Genomic DNA, 8,681 nt, shown 5'->3' on the forward strand with positions numbered 1-8,681 from the left:
GAATCCTGGTGGAAAAAGCTGTTGGAATTCTGATAGAAATTGTGTCAAATTTGCAGGTTGCTTTGAATAATATTCACAACTTAACAAGTTTAAGTCTTCCTATCCATGAATGTGGGGTGTCTTTCCATTTCTTAAGATCTCCGTCAGGGCGGAGCAAGATGGCCGAATAGGAACAGCTCCAGTCTCCAACTCCCAGCGCGAGTGACACAGAAGACCAGTGATTTCTGCATTTTCAACTGAGGTACTGGGGTCATCTCACTAGGGAGTGCCGGACAATCGGTGCTGGTCAGCTGCTGCAGCCCGACCAGCGAGAGCTGAAGCAGGGCGAGGCATCACCTCACCTGGAAAGTGCAAGGGGGAAGGGAATCCCTTTTCCTAGCCAGGGGAACTGAGACACACAAGACCTGGAAAGTCAGGTAACTCCCACCCCAATACTGTGCTTTAAGCAAACGGGAACACCAGGAGATTATATTCCACACCTGGCCGGGAAGGTCCCACGGCCACGGAGCCTCCCTCATTGCTGGCACAGCAGTCTGCGATCTAACCGCAAGGCAGCAGCGAGGCTGGGGGAGGGGCGCCCGCCATTGCTGAGGCTTAAGTAGGTAAACAAAGCCGCTGGGAAGCTCGAACTGGGTGGAGCTCACAGCAGCTCAAGGAAACCTGCCTGTCTCTGTAGACTCCACCTCTGGGGACAGGGCACAGCTAAAAAACAACAGGGGAAGCAGCAGAGGCCTGTGCAGACGCGAACGACTCTGTCTGACAGCTTTGAAGAGAGCAGTGGATCTCCCAACACGGAGGTTGAGATCTGAAAAGGGACAGACTGCCTGCTCAAGTGGGTCCCTGACCCCTGAGTAGCCTAACTGGGAGACATCCCCCACTAGGGGCAGTCTGACACCCCACACCTCACAGGGTAGAGTACACCCCTGAGAGGAAGCTTCCAAAGTAAGAATCAGACAGGTACACTCGCTGTTCAGCAATATTCTATCTTCTGCAACCTCTGCTGCTGATACCCAGGCAAACAGGGTCTGGAGTGGACCTCAAGCAATCTCCAACAGACCTATAGCGGAGGGTCCTGACTGTTAGAAGGAAAACTATCAAACAGGAAGGACACCTATACAAAAACCCTATCAGTACATCACCATCATCAAAGACCAGAGGCAGATAAAACCACAAAGATGGGGAAAAAGCAGGGCAGAAAAGCTGGAAATTCAAAAAATAAGAGCGCATCTCCCTCTGCAAAGGAGCACAGCTCATTGCCAGCAATGGATCGAAGCTAGTCAGAGAATGACTTTAACCAGATGAGAGAAGAAGCCTTCAGTCCATCAAACTTCTCAGAGCTAAAGGAGGAATTACGTACCCAGCGCAAAGAAACTAAAAATCTTGAAAAAAGAGTGGAAGAATTGACAGCTAGAATAATTAATGCAGAGAAGGTCATAAACGAAATGACAGAGATGAAAACCATGACACAAGAAATACGTGACAAATGCACAAGCTTCAGTAACCGACTCGATCAACTGGAAGAAAGAGTATCAGCGATTGAGGATCAAATGAATGAAACGAAGCAAGAAGAGAAACCAAAAGAAAAAAGAAGAATAAGAAATGAACAAAGCCTGCAAGAAGTATGGGATTATGTAAAAAGACCAAATCTATGTCTGATTGGGGTGCCTGAAAGTGAGGGGGAAAATGGAACCAAGTTGGAAAACACTCTCCAGGATATCATCCAGGAGAACTTCCCCAACCTAGTAGGGCAGGCCAACATTCAAATTCAGGAAATACAGAGAACGCCACAAAGATACTCCTCCAGAAGAGCAACTCCAAGACACATAATTGCCAGATTCACCAAAGTTGAAATGAAGGAAAAAATCTTAAGGGCAGTCAGAGAGAAAGGTCAGGTTACCCACAAAGGGAAGCCCATCAGACAAACAGCAGATCTCTCAGCAGAAACTCTACAAGCCAGAAGAGAGTGGGGGCCAATATTCAACATTCTTAAAGAAAAGAATTTTAAACCCAGAATTTCATATCCAGCCAAACTAAGTTTCATAAGTGAAGGAGAAATAAAATCCTGTACAGACAAGCAAATGCTTAGAGATTTTGTCACCACCAGGCCTGCCTTACAAGAGACCCTGAAGGAAGCCCTAAACATGGAAAGGAACAACCGGTACCAGCCATTGCAAAAACATGCCAAAATGTAAAGACCATCGAGGCTGGGCAGAAACTGCATCAACTAACGAGCAAAATAACCAGTTAATATCATAATGGCAGGATCAAGTTCACACATAACAATATTAACCTTAAATGTAAATGGACTAAATATTCCAATTAAAAGACACAGACTGGCAAACTGGATAAAGAGTCAAGACCCATCAGTCTGCTGTATTCAGGAGACCCATCTCACATGCAGAGACATACATAGGCTCAAAATAAAGGGATGGAGGAAGATCTACCAAGCAAATGGAGAACAAAAAAAAGCAGGGGTTGCAATCCTAGTCTCTGATAAAACAGATTTTAAACCATCAAAGATCAAAAGAGACAAAGAAGGCCATTACATAATGGTAAAGGGATCCATTCAACAGGAAGAGCTAACTATCCTAAACATATATGCACCCAATACAGGAGCACCCAGATTCATAAAGCAAGTCCTTAGAGACTTACAAAGAGACTTAGACTCCCATACAATAATAATGGGAGACTTCAACACTCCACTGTCAACATTAGACAGATCAACGAGACAGAAAGTTAACAAGGATATCCAGGAATTGAACTCATCTCTGCACCAAGCGGACCTAATAGACATCTATAGAACTCTCCACCCCAAAGCAACAGAATATACATTCATCTCAGCACCACATCACACTTATTCCAAAATTGACCACATAATTGGAAGTAAAGCACTCCTCAGCAAATGTAAAAGAACAGAAATTATAACAAACTGTCTCTCAGACCACAATGCAATCAAACTAGAACTCAGGACTAAGAAACTCCATCAAAACCGCTCAACTACATGGAAACTGAACAACCTGCTCATGAATGACTACTGGGTACATAACGAAATGAAGGCAGAAATAAAGATGTTCTTTGAAACCAAAGAGAACAAAGATACAACTTACCAGAATCTCTGGGACACATTTAAAGCAGTGTGTAGAGGGAAATTTATAGCACTAAATGCCCACAAGAGAAAGCTGGAAAGATCTAAAATTGACACTCTAACATCACAATTAAAAGAACTAGAGAGGCAAGAGCAAACACATTCAAAAGCTAGCAGAAGGCAAGAAATAACTAAGATCAGAGCAGAACTGAAGGAGATAGAGACACAAAAAACCCTCCAAAAAATCAATGAATCCAGGAGTTGGTTTTTTGAAAAGATCAACAAAATTGACAGACTGCTAGCAAGACTAATAAAGAAGAAAAAAGAGAAGAATCAAATAGACACAATAAAAAATAATAAAGGGGATATCACCACCGACCCCACAGAAATACAAACTACCATCAGAGAATACTATAAACACCTCCACGCAAATCAACTAGAAAATCTAGAAGAAATGGATAATTTCCTGGACACTTACACTCTCCCAAGACGAAACCAGGAAGAAGTTGAATCCCTGAATAGACCAATAGCAGGCTCTGAAATTGAGGCAATAATTAATAGCCTACCAACCAAAAAAAGTCCAGGACCAGATGGATTCACAGCTGAATTCTACCAGAGATACAAGGAGGAGCTGGTACCATTCCTTCTGAAACTATTCCAATCAATAGAAAAAGAGGCAACCCTCCCTAACTCATTTTATGAGGCCAACATCATCCTGATACCAAAGCCTGGCAGAGACACAACAAAAACAAAAGAGAATTTAGACCATTATCCCTGATGAACATCGATGCAAAAATCCTCAATAAAATACTGGCAAACCGGATTCAGCAGCACATCAAACAGCTTATCCACCATGATCAAGTGGGCTTCATCCCTGGGATGCAAGGCTGGTTCAACTTTCGCAAATCAATAAACGTAATGCAGCATATAAACAGAACCAAAGACAAGAACCACATGATTATCTCAATAGATGCAGAAAAGGCTTTTGACAAAATTCAACAGCCCTTCACGCTAAAAACGCTCAATAAATTCGGTATTGATGGAACGTACCTCAAAATAATAAGAGCTATTTATGACAAACCCACAGCCAATATCATACTGAATGGGCAAAAACTGGAAAAATTCCCTTTGAAATCTGGCACAAGACAGGGATGCCCTCTCTCACTGCTTGTATTCAACAGAGTGTTGGAAGTTCTGGCTAGGGCAATCAGGCAAGAGAAAGAAATCAAGGGTATTCAGTTAGGAAAAGAAGAAGTCTAATTGTCCCTGTTTGCAGATGACATGATCGTATATTTAGAAAATCCCATCATCTCAGCCCAAAATCTCCTTAAGTTGATAAGCAACTTCAGCAAAGTCTCAGGATACAAAATTAATGTGCAAAAATCACAAGCATTCTTATACACCAGTAACAGACAAACAGAGAGCCAAATCATGAATGAACTTCCATTCACAATTGCTTCAAAGAGAATAAAATACCTAGGAATCCAACTTACAAGGGATGTCAAGGACCTCTTCAAGGAGAACTGCAAACCACTGCTCAGTGAAATAAAAGAGGACACTAACAAATGGAAGAACATTCCATGCTCATGGATAGGAAGAATCAATATCGTGAAAACGGCCATACTGCCCAAGGTCATTTATAGATTCAATGCCATCCCCATCAAGCTACCAATGAGTTTCTTCACAGAATTGGAAAAAACTGCTTTAAAGTTCATATGGAACCAAAAAAGAGCCCGCATTGCCAAGACCATCCTAAGTCAAAAGAACAGAGCTGGAGGCATCACACTACCTGACTTCAAACTATACCACAAGGCTACAGTAACCAAAACAGCGTGGTACTGGTACCAAAACAGAGATATAAACCAATGGAACAGAGCAGAGTCCTCAGAAATAATACCACACATCTACAGCCATCTGATCTTTGACAAACCTGAGAGAAACAAGAAATGGGGAAAGGATTCCCTATTTAATAAATGGTGCTGGGAAAATTGGCTAGCCGTAAGTAGAAAGCTGAAACTGGATCCTTTCCTTACTCCTTATACGAAAATGAATTCAAGATGGATTAGAGACTTAAATGTTAGACCTAATACCATAAAAACCCTAGAAGAAAACCTAGGTAGTAGCATTCAGGACATAGGCATGGGCAAGGACTTCATGTCTAAAACACCGAAAGCAATGGCAACAAAAGCCAAAATTGACAAATGGGATCTAATGAAACTAAAGAGCTTCTGCACAGCAAAAGAAACTACCATCAGAGTGAACAGGCAACCTACAGAATGGGAGAAAATTTTTGCAATCTACTCATCTGACAAAGGGCTAATATCCAGAATCTACAAAGAACTCAAACAAATATACAAGAAAAAAACAAACAACCCCATCAAAAAGTGGGCAAAGGATATGAACAGACATTTCTCAAAAGAAGACATTCATACAGCCAACAGACACATGAAAAAATGCTCATCGTCACTTGCCGTCAGAGAAATGCAAATCAAAACCACAATGAGATACCATCTCACACCAGTTAGAATGGCAATCATTAAGAAGTCAGGAAACAACAGGTGTTGGAGAGGATGTGGAGAAATAGGAACACTTTTACACTGTTGGTGGGATTATAAACTAGTTCAACCATTATGGAAAACAGTATGGCAATTCCTCAAGGATCTAGAACTAGATGTACCATATGACCCAGCCATCCCACTACTGGGTATATACCCAAAGGATTATAAATCATGCTGCTATAAAGACACATGCACACATATGTTTATTGCGGCACTATTCACAATAGCAAAGACTTGGAATCAACGCAAATGTCCATCTGTGACAGACTGGATTAAGAAAATGTGGCACATATACACCATGGAATATTATGCAGCCATATAAAAGGATGAGTTTGCATCCTTTGTAGGGACATGGATGCAGCTGGAAACCATCATTCTTAGCAAACTCTCACAAGAACAGAAAACCAAACACCGCATGTTCTCACTCATAGGTGGGAACTGAACAATGAGATCACTTGGACTCAGGAAGAGGAACATCACACACCGGGGCCTATCATGGGGAGGGGGGAGGGGGGAGGGATTGCATTGGGAGTTATACCTCATATAAATGACGAATTGATGGGTGCTGACGAGTTGATGGGTGCAGCACACCAACATGGCACAAGTATACATATGTAACAAACCTGCACGTTTATGCACATGTACCCTAGAACTTAAAGTATAATAAAAAAGAAAAAAAAATCTCCCTTAATTTCTTTCAACAATATTTTACAGTTTTCAGTGTACAAGATTTTTCACTTCCCTGTTTAGATTTATTCATAAATAAATCTAAATTTAAATAATCTTTAAAATTTTAAAGATTCTATTGTAAGTAAAATTAAAAATTACTTTTTAAATTTTCTTTTTGGATTGTTCATTGGTGGTATACAGAAACACAATTATTTTGTATGTGGGTCCTGTGCCCTGCAACTTTGCTTACTTCTTTATTAGCTCTAGTAGCATTCTTGTGGATTATATATATGTGTGTGTATATAACACATGTACATACATGTATACACACACATATATATAATTTTATCTGTGAATAGAGATAGTTTTACTTTTTTCTTTCCAACTTGAATGCCTTTTTCTCTAAAACTTTTGAATTTTAATCTAGGAAATTGAAGTTAACTAGAACTGAATTATCCCGGCAGCAATGTCCTCAAAAGATAGCCTATACTGCCTAAGCTCACAAGAGTGACTGCAGGTCATGTGCTTCCAAAGGCTAGATTTTGTACTATTTTCTCTTTGATTCTGTTATCATTTTTTAGCAGAATTTGTTTCTGGTGCTCCTAACTCAGGAGCTCTAGGTGATCTACTATGCCATCCATTTTCTTTTAAGCAAACAGAACGTTTTTAAAAACTAACATAAAGGAAGATAAAATAGGGTCTTTTCAGACTACATAGGAATTCCCCTGTTAAATGGTTTAAAATGCAAATTACTAAAAGTAATCACTAGAGATTTTAGTTACTACTTTTTAACAAACAGCCTATGTGATTTTCACGTGTATGAACCACATACTACACTTTGAAAACCACCGTATGTTTTGCAGGACTGGCCTCTATAATGTATTTGCCAAGTAATGATCTAGTTAACGATTGAATACCTCTAGGGTCTTGCTAAACTCTCTGTACCACAACGTGAATTCATGTCATTTGGGAACAACTCTTTTTAAGAGTAAAATAATAATAAAAAGGCTTTTGTATTTTGGCTAGCAATATACTCGGTATGAAACTGAATCACTGAGTCATAGAATTTTATGTTTGTAGAATTATAGAGATTTTTTTCATTCTCCTTCCCTTAAAAGAAACAATTTCAAAGAATCAAATGAGCCAAACAAGACATATGTCTTCACATAAATGCTTTCTTCTGAAATACATATTTCTTTTTGTTCTAAATAATTTAATTTCACATAAGCATTTGTATATGTACTTGTAATGATCTCATCTCCATGGTAAAAAAGTGGTATCTTGGGTGTTGCTGGGTAGAACCCCAAATCCCAAAATAGCAATCCTCTTTTTTCTAACAGAGATTTACTTTCTTTCAGTCTTGACAACTTTTCTGTCTTGAAGAGTGAAATGATGCAGACCCCTCGATGAGGTGCTAAGCTTTACCAGGTAATGACTCGGATACCAGTGACACCAGAAGCAGGGTGCTGAGAGAGAAAATGAACGTGCTGTCACTGTGAGAACTGTGTCAGATTGTTTTACATTTCTTAATTCCCCCTGATTCCTGGTTTTCATTCCTCCATCTGTTTCCCCATAGTGATTGGTATTTAAACTCTAAAAAGAACATGTGCTGCTGGAATAAGATGTTTTATTTAAATAAAAGGATAGATATCTGATAATGTACATGTGAGATCTTCCAAGGTTATTAGCATTTTTCATGTTAATCAGAACCTTACACTCATAGGATAAAATCATCATACCATGGTAGAATTGTTGGTATCAGCTAGATTTAAAATGGGCTTCTGGTGGGGGGAGTGGGGGTAAACCAGAGCTTTTCTGTTTGTAAAGTGCCTCAAGTTCACTTATTTGGCTGTGCGAAATAATAATCTTACAAGACAAAACAGTTTAGCGGAATGAACACAGGCTAAAGTCCAGCACACTTAACTTCAAACACTAGTTGCATAGTCTAGGTATAAAACCTGATTCCATAGACTCTATTTCTCTATTTAATTCAATTGTATTTGATTCAATATATAGTTATTGAGCACATGCACTTGACACTGCAGAGCCCGAGAGATCCGATGGTGTTTGAGAGATTCCTTGCCTACCTTTACTCAGCTTAAAGTGGAGCAGGAGAATGAACAGCAACCAAAATAACACACAAAGGTCCATTATGATATATACACATATTACACATCAGGGGAGGAATTTTGAGAATATACTGCAGATTAAATAAGTAACAACGGTTACTTTCTCTTCTTTCCTTTTGAGAGAGCATGTTGAGCATGATAATGACATGGCAATTTAATAACATTTTCTTTCAAGTTCTGACACATTTGTTCTGAGAAAGCATTGTTCTGGAAGCCTGCAGGTACACACACGCATGTGTG

This window comes from Rhinopithecus roxellana, chromosome 9, assembly GCF_007565055.1.
Source record: "Rhinopithecus roxellana isolate Shanxi Qingling chromosome 9, ASM756505v1, whole genome shotgun sequence".
NCBI classification, from domain to species: Eukaryota; Metazoa; Chordata; class Mammalia; order Primates; family Cercopithecidae; genus Rhinopithecus; species Rhinopithecus roxellana.